Here is a 12,366-nt window from a genome sequence, read left to right on the forward strand (position 1 = left end):
TAATAAAGAAATTATTTTTATTTCAGGGTTGTAATTAAGCCAGACTTTGTCACACTGCTATTAGCTGAAGGAGGAAGGCTACTGATGAGTTGTACCAGGAGAAATGTCAGATGGGATCAGGTTGTTATTCCACTCAAGACCAGTCCACATTGGCTTGAGTCAACCTCAGACCAGTTTAACCTAGCTTTTTCTGCTGCCTGGCAGGTATGCCAGATAAAAGGGTTGCTTGCATCACTCAGACAGAGAGGAGGGTGCTCCATCTCTAGCCATTAGCAGGAAGGGGTTGCACAGGCTGCACTTTTCCAGGGGCTTTTGGTGCAGCAGAGGGGGACATCGTTATAGCAACAAAAACTGCAGGACCCCACTGCCAAATGTTTCACCTCGAAACAGGTTCTCAGGCCCACTGACTAGATATTGTGGTTTTCATTGTGCAGACACACAAAACACCCCATACAAAAGCAAAAGATTTAAGCATTTATTCTTAAAGCAAGAGATTTACACACTTTCAGGCTAGCATCCACTTCCTGCAAGTCAGGCTTAACGTCCTCCTTTGGTGGGCCACCCAGGCAGCTTAACCAGCTCCCAGGTGGGATCTCTGCTTGCTGAGCAGTTCACTGGTGAGCTGACAGCTCCCCCCTCTGTCAAAAAGCACTAAAAGCAGCCTAAAAACCCGTGCTAGTGTCACTTGAAGCAGGGAACTTAAATAACAGATGATATTATGCATTTTCTCTCATTTTTTTGCAGGTAGGTAGGGGGAGTGTCCAGAACAGTTTCCTGGTGGTACAAGACCCCCCCCAGCCAAATGCACCGAGCGCTACTAAAGCTTCAGTTCTCATCCTGCCCCGCTGCAGCTGATTTGGGTGAGCCTTACAGCCAACAGCAGGGCATGGCCAGGACCTCCTTCCCCTTCCAGGTGTGTAAGTGCATGTCAGTTGTCCTGCTCTGGTCCTGCTCTGACTTGGCTTCTCTGGAGCGTAGCAGCAGACTGCAGGAAAGGAGAAGAGCAGAGGCACCGTCCTGTGCAGGCAAGACTGGAGGTTCTTGTAGGTCACGGCAGGTCTGTCCTTGCTGCTCAGCTCCAGCATGTTTCACACTGGGGGGGGGGGGTATCCATTAGTCCTTCCCTTCTGCATGGAAGAAAAATAGTGGATTTACTGAGCATTTAATGGCAGGCTGAAATCACAGATGAAAATTTAGTCCCAGTAGGATGTTATTCCCTCTGCTTGACAAGACAGCCTGAGATATAAGCAGAGTGTTGCACATGCTGTACATTTGTGCCTCACTGCGGAGTTTAAGTCTAAGGGCTTTTCTATGGGTTCTTGAAACAAAACCAGAATTGGGGGGGCACACTTAACAGAAAAACAGATTTTGAAATACTAGTAAAATGGTGGGGAAATTTAATTATTTCAGGATCAAGTTGCATCAATATATCTTGCTCACCCTCAAAGTAAGAATGGAAGCTGGGTTTATTTCACTTTCTCACAGTATAATTCACTAGAGCTCTTCTAACTATTTCTGAATTCAGAGAAGAAAACAATCATATTATCTTAAACTGCACAACAAGAGTTAATATTAATGTCTTATCATACAATCAAAATCATCTATTCCCTTTCTATTCTAATGTTTTACAAAGCATTAAAACTTCCGTAGAGTTATTGCTGGATCCTACTAAACATCTCTGAATTTTGTCTGTTCTGCTCCATTTAAAAACTCAAAGTTCTGGATAAATTTGGTCTTTGAACATAAATTGAACTTCACTGGTCTTGCTTGCTACCTGCTAGTCAAACTTAATTCAATTAAGTCTCTCCACACATACCACAAGGTAAACTTACTCACTGTCATTGCATTTACTTGCTGTAGCAGCTACTGTGCACATAAAGCCAGCAGAATGCCACATAAAAGTTCAAAACAAAGGTGCTATGTTGGTGTGAAAGCAGCTAAATAATAGTGATTTGAAATTCAAAGCAGTTTTCAACTGATATACAAGGTAAAAGAATTGCGCAGAAAAAGAAATGACTTGCAGCAAAAAGAAAATGATAGTGAAATATAGGAAAGGTTTTCAGAACTCCCACAAATAGGACACAAGCAGCTCCTTGGCCCGAGAGGAAGGGGGGGTCACTCTAGGATTAAGGGATGAGCTTGTGAAGTCACTGCTGTCTGGACCTGTCACACCCAAGAGCCAGCCAGGGTCTCCAAGAGGTACAGACCTCTGGATACACATTCCCAGGTAGGGATGAGAGATAAACTTTTGATTTGGGTAATAAATCATCTTCACATGAGGAAACCAGGAGGATCCTGCACTTGGACAGGGAATACAGAACACAGATTTCTGGTCGCTTTGCTGTAGAATTTTACACAGTGCTTGCTGCATCTGGGGTGTCAGGGGATATGCTTCAAGATCCTAGCTGTTCTTGGAAGGCCTACGTTCCTCTGAACCTCAATGTTTCCGTACCAGGGTTTCTCTCGGGAAGAATACAAAGCTGCTTTCTCCTCCAGCAGTCCTGCAACAGAGCTCGCTGCTCCTCAGGCCAGAGAAGCCTGACCACTGCCGTCCAGGAGGTGCCTATGCTACCAGCAAACCTGTGCCAGCATCATACGCTTCAACTGCATTGAGCCAGGGCTTGTAGGCTTCGTTTCTCCAACCATGACCAAGAGCCCGTGTTAGACTAGAGCCCAGCAACTCTGTGGAGCTTCTGCTCCTCCTCTGCAAAGCAGAGGCTTTGGATTTCCCTCTCCCTGAGGAAGGGCAGTTCCCTGTTCTGTGAAAATCCCCTGTCCAGCGCACTGGAGTTCTCCCCCTTGTTAGGGCAACAGCAATCAACACAGCACCCACGGGCCCACCTGCAAGCTGACACCTGCAGAGAGATGCAAGTTAATTACTACAGCAAAAGGGATGAAGAACGCTAAAGGATCGGCTTTCAAGGTGGCCACTTCCTTTAGGACTTCAGACAGGCAACAGTCCCTTCAGGCTTCTTTATCTGTGGGACTGGTCAAAAACCAACTGCATCAAGGCCAGCACTTGGCCTAAATGCTGTGCAGAGTGGGGAGAGAGGAAGAATGATGTCCTGAATGGAAGAAATAGATCTCCTTTTGGTGTGGACTCTGCTGCTTTTACAATTTTTTTTTTTTTTTTTTTTAATACTGGCACCACTGGGAGAGTTCCCATTTGCTTAACTAGGCCACATATGAGGAATCTGGGAAGTCACTGAACATATCTGGAATGGCTTGACCTGCTAATTTTCATCCTCTATGAATCTGAGCAGCCTGGGTTCAGATGCAACTTCTTGACTTTAAAAGGAACTGGATATCCAAATCAGCTTGGAAAGGTAAGTTGTTAGGGATTTTTTATTTTTTTTTTTCCCCACAAAAAACCAACACACTACAAATACTTCACTGGGGTAGACAGATGGTTCATGACACACCATCATATCAGGTTGGTAAGCATGCCTGGAAACCAGGGCTGGCATCTAGAAAAAACTTATAAAAGCAAATTATTATACAATTAACTAACAGAAAGTATTTGAGCTGGGTAAATTATGGAAGGACTTTTGCTAAATAATGTCATTCTGTGGTGTTAGCAGCTCTCAGTTTCCTGGCATAGAAACTACATTTAGTCTTCAATCACGTACATAGCTTGACTAAAAACATAACCCATTTTAAATGCCCTAAGGACAATAAAAATCTTCAGCTACTGTTTCCTATTATTTCCTCTCAGGTTTTGTGGTTGTTTTTTCTGATAGCTGTAAACACACTTGAGAGATTGCCTGACTTAAGCAGTATTGATTGCAAAAGGTATCTCTGCAATAAAAGTATCCGAAAAAGGTATTCTGGGGTGTTTCAGCTGTTCCTGACTATCAGTTAAGAAACTTTTTCACCCTTTATGGACTCTTTATCTTGGCAAAAAATAAATTGGAGGGGGGGAAAAAAAACCTTACATGTAGGACCAAATTAATTGTTTCAGAATATGTTGTTTTAACTCATAAAAGAAGTTGCCACATTACACAAGAAGAGCCACACTTTACTACCTTCTCATCCTTGAAGCTGACACCTTGGGGTGTCTTGGCCATAAAAAAAAGAAGTTGACCACAAGGATCTTTATCAGACAGTAAGAATAAAAAAAATATTATGACAAGAACCTATGACCAAGGAATAACTGATCTGTGTTTACAGCCCCACCAAGCTGGTGTCCAAACCACATAAGTAATTTCACTGCTGACTTCAGATAAATGAACTTCTGTCTCAATGTTCCTATGACGTCAGAGGTAGAAGAGCACCCATCACCCCAGAGGACAAACTATCACAGGGCCTCATGACCATGTACACTGTTGACTGTCAAGAATCAGTACAAGCTGTACACATTAGAACCATTTATCAGTTTGTATCAAATGTTTGCTTGATTTAAAAAGTCAGTTGCCTTGAAATGCTTCAGAGTAAGCTCATCCCAGAGACTGACAGGGGTTAAGCAGCTCCCTCCTCTGCAGACACCAGACAGTAGTCCATAAAAAGGTCAGTCTGAAGTTAGTTGGCAATGCAAATACTGTCAAATGAGGAAGGAATGGGGATGGGAAGAGGCACCTATTAACAGGATCACGTACCAGATTGGCACAGCACCCGGTTTCCCTTAGGGGAACCCAGATTAAATAGGCTATCCCCAAGTGCCAGCTAAAGGCTACCATGCCTGTTACACAAGGGAACCTTCAGAGGCACACAGAGGCTGACACTGTCATCAACCCCCTCCGCACGCACAAATTCCTTTCTCAGCAAAGTGATGCCCAAGTGCCCCTAAGGCCAGCTCCACCCATTGAAACAAGGCAAGAGATGAAGCAGTATCCTTCCTCCAGGACACAAAGGAGGCACTGCATCAACCACAGGAGCTCTGTATCCCAAGATGAGGGCAATCCTTGCCATAAGGCACACCAGAGACACACTCAGAAGATCCTGGCAGCAAGACATGGCACAGAGTCTGACCCTTCTAGCTCTCTCCTGCACTGCCTGCCAGCTCCTCAGCTTCCTCCAGCTCTGCTCAGTTTTTGTTAACAGCAGAGCTTACCTGCTCAACTCAAAGAAACAGGGAACCAATGCCAGCCCAGACAGGCCCCTCTGAAATGCCTGTAGGCAAACAGGGCACCCCAGCACAACACCTCCCCACCACAGCCGCCTCCCCCCAGGCCTAGTGAGGCCCAGGTGTCCTGAGGCCGGCCGGGGAGCCATGCCCAGCAGCGAGGTTTCCAACACCGGTAGCCCCCACACAGGGCACCCGCTGCCCAGGCCAAAGCAAGCCCCGCAGTTCAGCCGGCTCGAAGGTAAGCACAGAAAGCACACACACACACCTTCCACCACCCCCCACCAGAGAAGGCCTTAGTGTGTGCGCTGAGGCCATCCTCAGCCGCGGAGGGCAGCCAGGGGAAGCCCCCGGCCCGTAGCACAGCGAGCCCTTACCGGCGGCGGGACACAGCGCAAGCGCGGCCACCCATCCCGCGCGGCGTAAATAGCACCCAGGCTTTTATAGCGCCCCTTCCCGGCAGCCCCCGCGCTCGGCCGCGCTGATTGGCCATAGGGCGGACGGGGGCGCGCGCGCGCGAGCGCGCGAGCTGGAGGCGGGCGGGGCCGGGCGGGGCCGGGCTGAGGGAGCGCAGCGCCGCGCCGCGTCGCGCCGGGCCGGTGAGCGCGCACGCCCCCGCCCCGCCCGTTTCCGTTCGCCGCTGCTCGAGCTCGGGCCTGTGGAGCAGGAAGCGGCGGGAGCGATACCCAGCGCAGGCCGCAGGTACCGGGGGAAGCTCTCCGCCGCTCGGGGGGGGGGTGAGAGGGGGCGGCTCGCTGGGTTTCCCCCCCCCCCGCCCCGCTTCGCGGCGCCGCCGTCGCTGCTGCTGCCGCCGCCGTCGGGTGCGGCCCGCCCGCCCCCCGCCGGGAGCCCGCGGCCTGCGGGCGGGGGTGGACGGGCCCGGCCGAGCCGTTCACCGCCGCGTCCGGGCGGCATCGCGCGCACAAAAGGGGAGGGCGTGTGCCGCGGCCCGGCCGCCCCTCCGAGAGCCCCCAAGTTTCCGGGGCCGGTAACGGGGCCTTTTCCGGGCGGCGGGAGCGGGGGAGGGGCGGGCGGGCGGGCTGGGGCGCGGCCCCGTGGGCTCCCCCGCTGGAGCCGCCCGCGCATCGCCCGGCTCTCGGCGCCTGGGCCGCGGCGGGAACCCCCCGCTCCCGCCAGCTCCGCCGCGGAGCGGCGCGGAGGCGGCGCTCGCTCTCTCCGCCGTGGGGTGTGACACGAGTGGGCACCGGGCGGTGGGGGTGACCCGGCTGACTGGCAGCTTGTTGTGGTGACGTCACCCGGGCGCGCGGGAGGCGCCGCCACGCCGGAGCGCGGAGTCGGGCCGCGGGGGGGTGAGCCGGGTCCTCGGGCCGGGCCGCGCCTGCACGCGTGGGTCGCCCACGAGCCCCCCGCGCGTCCTGCCGGCTGCGCGAGGCCCGGCCCCGGGGGCGTTAGCTCCTGCGGAAATAGTTCCCGGGTTCGTGAGGTGTTTTTTTAAACTTTTAGCTAGGGAAGAAACGGCCTTTGGGAGTGCGACGACAAACTTTTAATTTCGTTTTTCTACCGTAGCCGAAGCCGGTGCAGCCCGAGCAGGCCGAGGGCACGCGGACGAGCGTGTAGCGAAGAGCTCGGCCTGGGGTTAAAACGAGCTGTTAGCGCGATCGGCTTCGTGCGGCACAACAGCTTTACCTTAGACTGAAAATGGCCCAGCTTAAAATTATGTGCTACCTAAACCTTCTTTGCCGGGAAGCCCATTCCTTCAGGGGCAAGAGGAACCTCGAGACTATTTCAGTCGTGCTTGGGTCTAAAAAAAAAAAAAAAACCCCAAACTTATTACAGAGGTTTACAGAGTTAAAGTTATTACAGAGACTCCAGACAAAGTATTGTCCCCAGTGGAATGATGCCTTAACTACTTTGATATCCCTTTAAGTCTGTCTCTGTGAGGTGTCTGGAATGGGGTTTTGTTTGTTTTTAGTTGCTGCCTCATATCCAGCTTTTGTTTCTCTCTCTGGTACAGTTCATCTGTTCGTGGCAGGGAACCCTTCATGAGCAGTGGTTCCCACCCACTCTTTCTGTATATGATGCAGGATTCGGAGAAGACTAAATCCTAAGACCTACCTAGGCAATGTTAGTTTGTTGTTGTGTTTTTTTTCCCTGTAGAGCTTAGTCTAGGTAACAGTTCTGCTGTCTGTGTGATATTAAATCAAGGTACTTCTGAAAGCAAACTCTTATAGCCCTCTTTTATCTCAGAAATCTCAAAAATTAGTTTTACTTGTTCTAAATGTTGTTTGTGACTCAAAGTATTAGATTCTCCAGTGGCTTTATTTTGGGATTTTTATTTTTTTTTAAATTTTTTTCAGTAGGGAAATATGAAGTCTCTCCTTCCCTGAAAAGATTGTTTGTGAAAATATTTACTTTCTGTTGAAGGCTCTCCTAATGCACCTGTGTGCCCTCCTCCTGCCGTGTTCTGGCCTTCCCAGGTCTCCAGCCACACAACACTGGCATTTCTGTTTCAAATATGCAGACTAATTCTGGCTCTGATTTGGACCAAGTTGCGTGTTTAAAAAAAAGAAAAATTGCCATTAGCCTTATTTCATTTTAATTAGTTCACTGGAATGCTTAAGAGCATATTCAGCATAAATACTCCACATAAATTAACTTTAATGGGCGATTTGTATCATTTAACACTAGAATACGTGTTTGTTTTTTAAATAATTTCTCAAGACTTAAACGCATCTTCGCACGAGGGGCAAAAGAAATTCAGTCAGAGAGCTAAGCTGAGCAATTCTTACGTTATCCCTCCTCGTTCACCAAACTCACGCTCTGGCCGAGTGCCACAGCAATTGAGCGCCAGAGGCGGGGAGTTCTCTGAGCCAGGAATTGACAGTAAAACCATCCTAAATGATCCTGACTGCCACCAGGATGTAGGACTAGCGATGGCTCTTCAGATAAGCAAATTCCAAATAAGAGCAATTTGATAGTTTGGATGGGCTCAGAAATATCGTCTTTCCTCATTTTTTTCAGTGGTAACTCTTGTTTTTCCTACTTTCTACACTTCATCTTTTTCTCTCAACGTGTTTACATTGCCCCGAACCCTGTTGGCTCTTCTTTGTGTCATTTCTGTGGTCCCCTCCGCCCTAGAGGTTTCTGACCTTGACTGCTACCTTCTCACTAGCCAATTGTATCTTCTCATTCAGTCTCTGTAACAGTTTATTCCCTGCTGCTGTGATATCATTAGGTTCTTTCCAAGTCTCCACTCAGACACTATCTTTTACCTTTTATGCTAAACTCTAATCTGGCTCGTGTGTTATTCCACATCCATTTAAACTCTGATGTGCCGCTCTGTTGTCTTACGACTTGTCATCAAATGCATTTAGCTAACGTGGAGGAAAAGTTTAATCAGTGAGTTTGAGGAAGTTAGCATGTCAATAAAGGCTAGCCAGCATGCCCTTTAAATCTTAAATTGATCCTTAATGAATCTGTCCTCATAAACAAGTAATAAGGGTGAAACCCCGTAATACAGAACAGTGCTGTGCAAAACAAATGCACCAAATGACAGCTTTTGTGCATTCCCAGGGATACAGCTATGCATACACCCGAATGCACGGTGGAAATCCTCTGCTCCTTGTTGGTGTGATTCCTGTCCTGTAACCCTGGACACTGTATAAATAGCTAGGCAGCTAAGTAGAAAGAGGTAGTTGATTATTACTTTTACCATCTCAAAAATAAGCACAAACATCCCAAAAGACTGTCTCTGGTACACTGGTTATCATTGCTTTAAACCATTTTACACCATTGTTAGGTGTCCTGGCTGCCTTCTAGCACTGATGTGATCTCTGTTCTCACCTCATTCTGAACTGTGAACAAAAGTTACCAGAAGCATAATTGGAGTTGTTACAACAACTCTGATCTGTCCATCCTCTCTTCTGTTCTTTTCCTATCACCATGTGTTCACTTGAGAAGGGCATTTGAGATGGTAAAAGAACTAAGATATCTGTAGACCACCTTTTAATTAAGATATTTGCCATACACTGTTGCCATACACACGAGTAATAGCCAGTCCTTCCTAAGTGAATCATCTAATTAAACTAATCAGAACAAGGTTCACTGTCTTTCTCTCACCAGCCTTCACGACCAAGGTCCCTGGTAGAATGAACAGATGGAGAGTCACTAGTATTACCGAGTAAAATTGGGCAGTACACCCACAATGAATAGGAGGTCTTTCTTTCCTTGGGCTCCGACAGTTGTGAGTTTTTTGTTTGCTTTTTTACTGTTGTTTTTAATCAGAAATGGGGCTGAATTCAATCTCTCTGCTCAGTTAATTAGCAGTGCTTTGCAACAATAAATAGTTCTGTCTCATCTGACTCTGTACTGACTGATTGAACTGTCACATTTGGAGCAGATCTCTAGTGTGGATGTGTACTAAGTGATTCCTCCTCATCATCTTCACAGTTTTAAGGAAGATTGTCTTTGTGCATGTCAGTGGTTTGAAAGAACTAGTAGCTTTCCAAGTACCAGTTATCTGTTTGCATTCTTTGCTAATGTTTCATTTGTCTTATATTTTATACCTGGAGGCTTTTTGTTCTTGACCTTCTATCTGCTTTGTTGAAATTGTGTGAGATGAGAAGGCCGTCTTACAGCAGGATCTTGACTTGGACTGACAAAGTGAATTGGCTCATTTTTTGAACCTCAATCCAAAAGCTGTTTGAAAAGGCTGAGTTCCATGTAAACCACAGCAGAACTAGGCTTCTGCACTTGAAATTGAAAATGTTGTTGGGAAGATTTTAAATTATACTGTGGAATGTTGACAGATGAGAATGAGCATGCAGTTTGGGATAAAGAAAGTATTAGAAATAAGAATACAGCCTTCAGAAAGTTCAAGTCATGAAGTTGACCAGAAAAGTAAATAAAAACGTGAACTCTGGCAAGTAAAATGAAAAATACAAGGACCTGCCAGAAAGACTTTGAGCAACATCACACTAACAGCAAAAAAAAAAAAAAAAAATTTTTTTCCAAGTACATCAGAAGCAAGAAAGTTGCTGGAGTCTGGAGGGCCAATAGATGATGATGAAGTGAAGGAAATATTTGATGATGAAGCCATCAGTAGAAAGTTAAATGACTTATGTGCATTCCTGTTTACTGTGGAGGAGTCCAAAGAGGTTCCTATGCCAGAAATTCTCTTTATGGGGAACAGGACTCATTGGAAGATCTGTCTCTGCTTGAAGTGTCAGCAAATAAGTTTTTAGAGCAAAATGACAAATATAGTTACAAAATGCCAAGACCAGATGGTGCTTGCCCAGGGGTTCCAAAGGAAACTCAGGGATGAAATGACCGAATTATTAATTATGCTATGTAACTTCTCCCTTAATACCTTGAAGCCAGAGGAGTAGAAGATGGCTTACAAGGTAGCAATTCTTAAAGATAGTTCAGCAGGATATCACAGAGGTCAATGCCTTTTTTAAAAATAAATTCTTAGAAAAGGAAAAAAGTAAACAGATGGACTAATAACTTATGGTGGGAGAAAGTCAGTGTGGCTTTTGCAAAGGAAATGCTGCTGCTTAAATCTACTGGAGTTTTTGAATGACTCGACAAGCACAGAGAAGCGAAGTTTGGGACAAGAGAGGAAAGGAATCTGTGTTACATTGTTCAGCATACTCATAAATGATCTGATGAGAAAGATGTTGAGTAGCAAGGGAAGAAGAGACAAGAGCTGACTAGGAAGAAACCCAGCTCGGCCTTCTGATACCAAAATATAGGCAGTAAAATGTCAAATGAAATTTGTTCCAGATAAATACAAAGTTGGGGGAAAAAATAATCTTTGTTTATGCACTGATGGAGTGAAAGTTAATTATTGCCACATAGGAGGAAGAGCTTGTCATAATTCCGTGAAATTGTGAGTTTAATGTTCAACAGTGATCATATGAGCACGTGTGAGGGGCTTTGAGGAAAGGAATAAAGAAGGAAACAGGATGACATTGCAGCTCTCAGTTCTTAGCACACTGATTACTGGGGGTTTGTGTGAAGATGGACTTTGAGATACAGCTCAGCTGGAAAAGCAAAGAAGAGACTGAGAAGAATGATCGAGGATAAGGAATGGACTCCATACAAGGGATGTTTAAAAAAATTTGAACCCTTCTGCTTGGTGAAGATGTGACTGAGCACAATCTGGTCTAGATCAAAACCAATGGTGCCTCTCCTGCAGTCTGTACTGAGACCACAGAATGCGATGCCGCAAAGTGCTTTGAATGACAACGATTTACATGTCTTCAGCATCAAACGGATGAAATCACAGAAGAAAATGCTATCAAATGGGCTGTTGAGCACAAAGATTAAAAAAAAAAAAAATGCCCCCAAGCTGGAAACTGAGAAAATACACTTGCAGAAGTATCAATGTGTTTTTTCCTTCTTTTACTCATAGTCATCTGAGGTACCTGCATGTGTCAGGTGTTAGTTTCTCTTGTCCATTTATGCTTCTGCTGCCAGCTACGGGGCAGTGGTGGGTGCCTAAAGACGGCGATCTCGACCAAGCAGAACCTGCCTTGTTCAGCGTGTGGGTGCCCTGCATCCTCTTTGACATGCTGGAGGTGTCTTGGCAAAGAGGATACCAAGAATAAAAATGTCACAAATGCAAAGCATTTTGCAGATTGCACACGAGTGGAAATCCACAGATCTACTATAATTACCTCAATATTAAGCCCTAATCTCATTTTGTGCAAAGTAATCTTGGGACTCGGTATTGCATAAGAGACATGCTCTCGTAAGCCATCGTATGTAACAGATAACAAAGATCTAGTCAGTAGGGGCAAAGTAACAAGAATGTCAAGTGGGGGTGGAAGGACAACAATGGCAGCCATGGGTCCTGAGGACAAAATACTGTTTTCTGTCCCCATAGTCCCAGCTTTGCCTTCAGCCTTGGGGAGGGACTTCTCACGGTAGAGTAAGGCAGGGGAGAAATGCTGGGATTAGTCTTCTTCCCTGGGTTTTGAAATGGTGTTAATTTACTAATTATGTAGACCTAGGGAGGTGAACAGCATAGAGGTAAACTTTGCAGATCGTTGAGAACAGAGAAAATTTGTAGTAGACCAAGAGGACCTTGCTAAATTTGGTGTTTGCAAAACAGGATGCACAGTGACAATGTTAAGACAGAGAGTTTTGCTTGCACATATTGCTGTTTCAATTTCTAACAATTTTGGCTTAAACAGGCTTAAAAAAGATGTTTCAGGAACCTCCTTTTGTGATATTTTTTCCCCAATCAAGTGTTGAAAGCGAATTAAATAACGTGACTTGGAAAGGAAATGAAGGCATCTGTTTTGTTTGCACTTAAAAAACAATGGAAGAAAGCCCTG

At 46.3% G+C, this 12,366-nt stretch overlaps 1 protein-coding gene and 1 long non-coding RNA gene across 7 annotated transcripts in view; one reads left to right on the top strand and one right to left on the bottom strand.

Annotated features, from left to right (window-relative positions):
- On the bottom strand, positions 1-6,265 carry LOC142603139 (uncharacterized). Of its 4 annotated transcripts, XR_012837010.1 has the most exons (4): positions 5,769-6,265; positions 4,415-4,537; positions 3,423-3,467; positions 1-1,127 (listed from the first exon to the last, which is right to left on the bottom strand). It is a non-coding gene; the product is annotated as an uncharacterized LOC142603139 (long non-coding RNA). The 4 variants fall into 4 exon arrangements; XR_012837009.1 differs by lacking the exon at positions 4,415-4,537 and having other exon boundaries at positions 5,769-6,087; XR_012837011.1 differs by lacking the exons at positions 4,415-4,537; positions 5,769-6,265 and adding an exon at positions 5,440-5,453.
- RHOA (ras homolog family member A) overlaps positions 5,596-12,366 on the top strand; it is a 25,611-nt gene continuing 18,840 nt past the window's right edge. Inside the window, exon 1 of one of the 3 annotated variants that reach the window (XM_075761969.1) lies at positions 5,596-5,764. The gene's annotated coding sequence lies outside the window, so the exon portion shown is untranslated. Of the gene's footprint in view, positions 5,800-12,366 lie in introns of all 3 variants that reach the window. The other 2 variants (XM_075761972.1, XM_075761971.1) reach the window with 2 other exon arrangements.

The sequence above is a fragment of the Balearica regulorum genome, chromosome 10 (assembly GCF_011004875.1).
Source record: "Balearica regulorum gibbericeps isolate bBalReg1 chromosome 10, bBalReg1.pri, whole genome shotgun sequence".
NCBI classification, from domain to species: Eukaryota; Metazoa; Chordata; class Aves; order Gruiformes; family Gruidae; genus Balearica; species Balearica regulorum.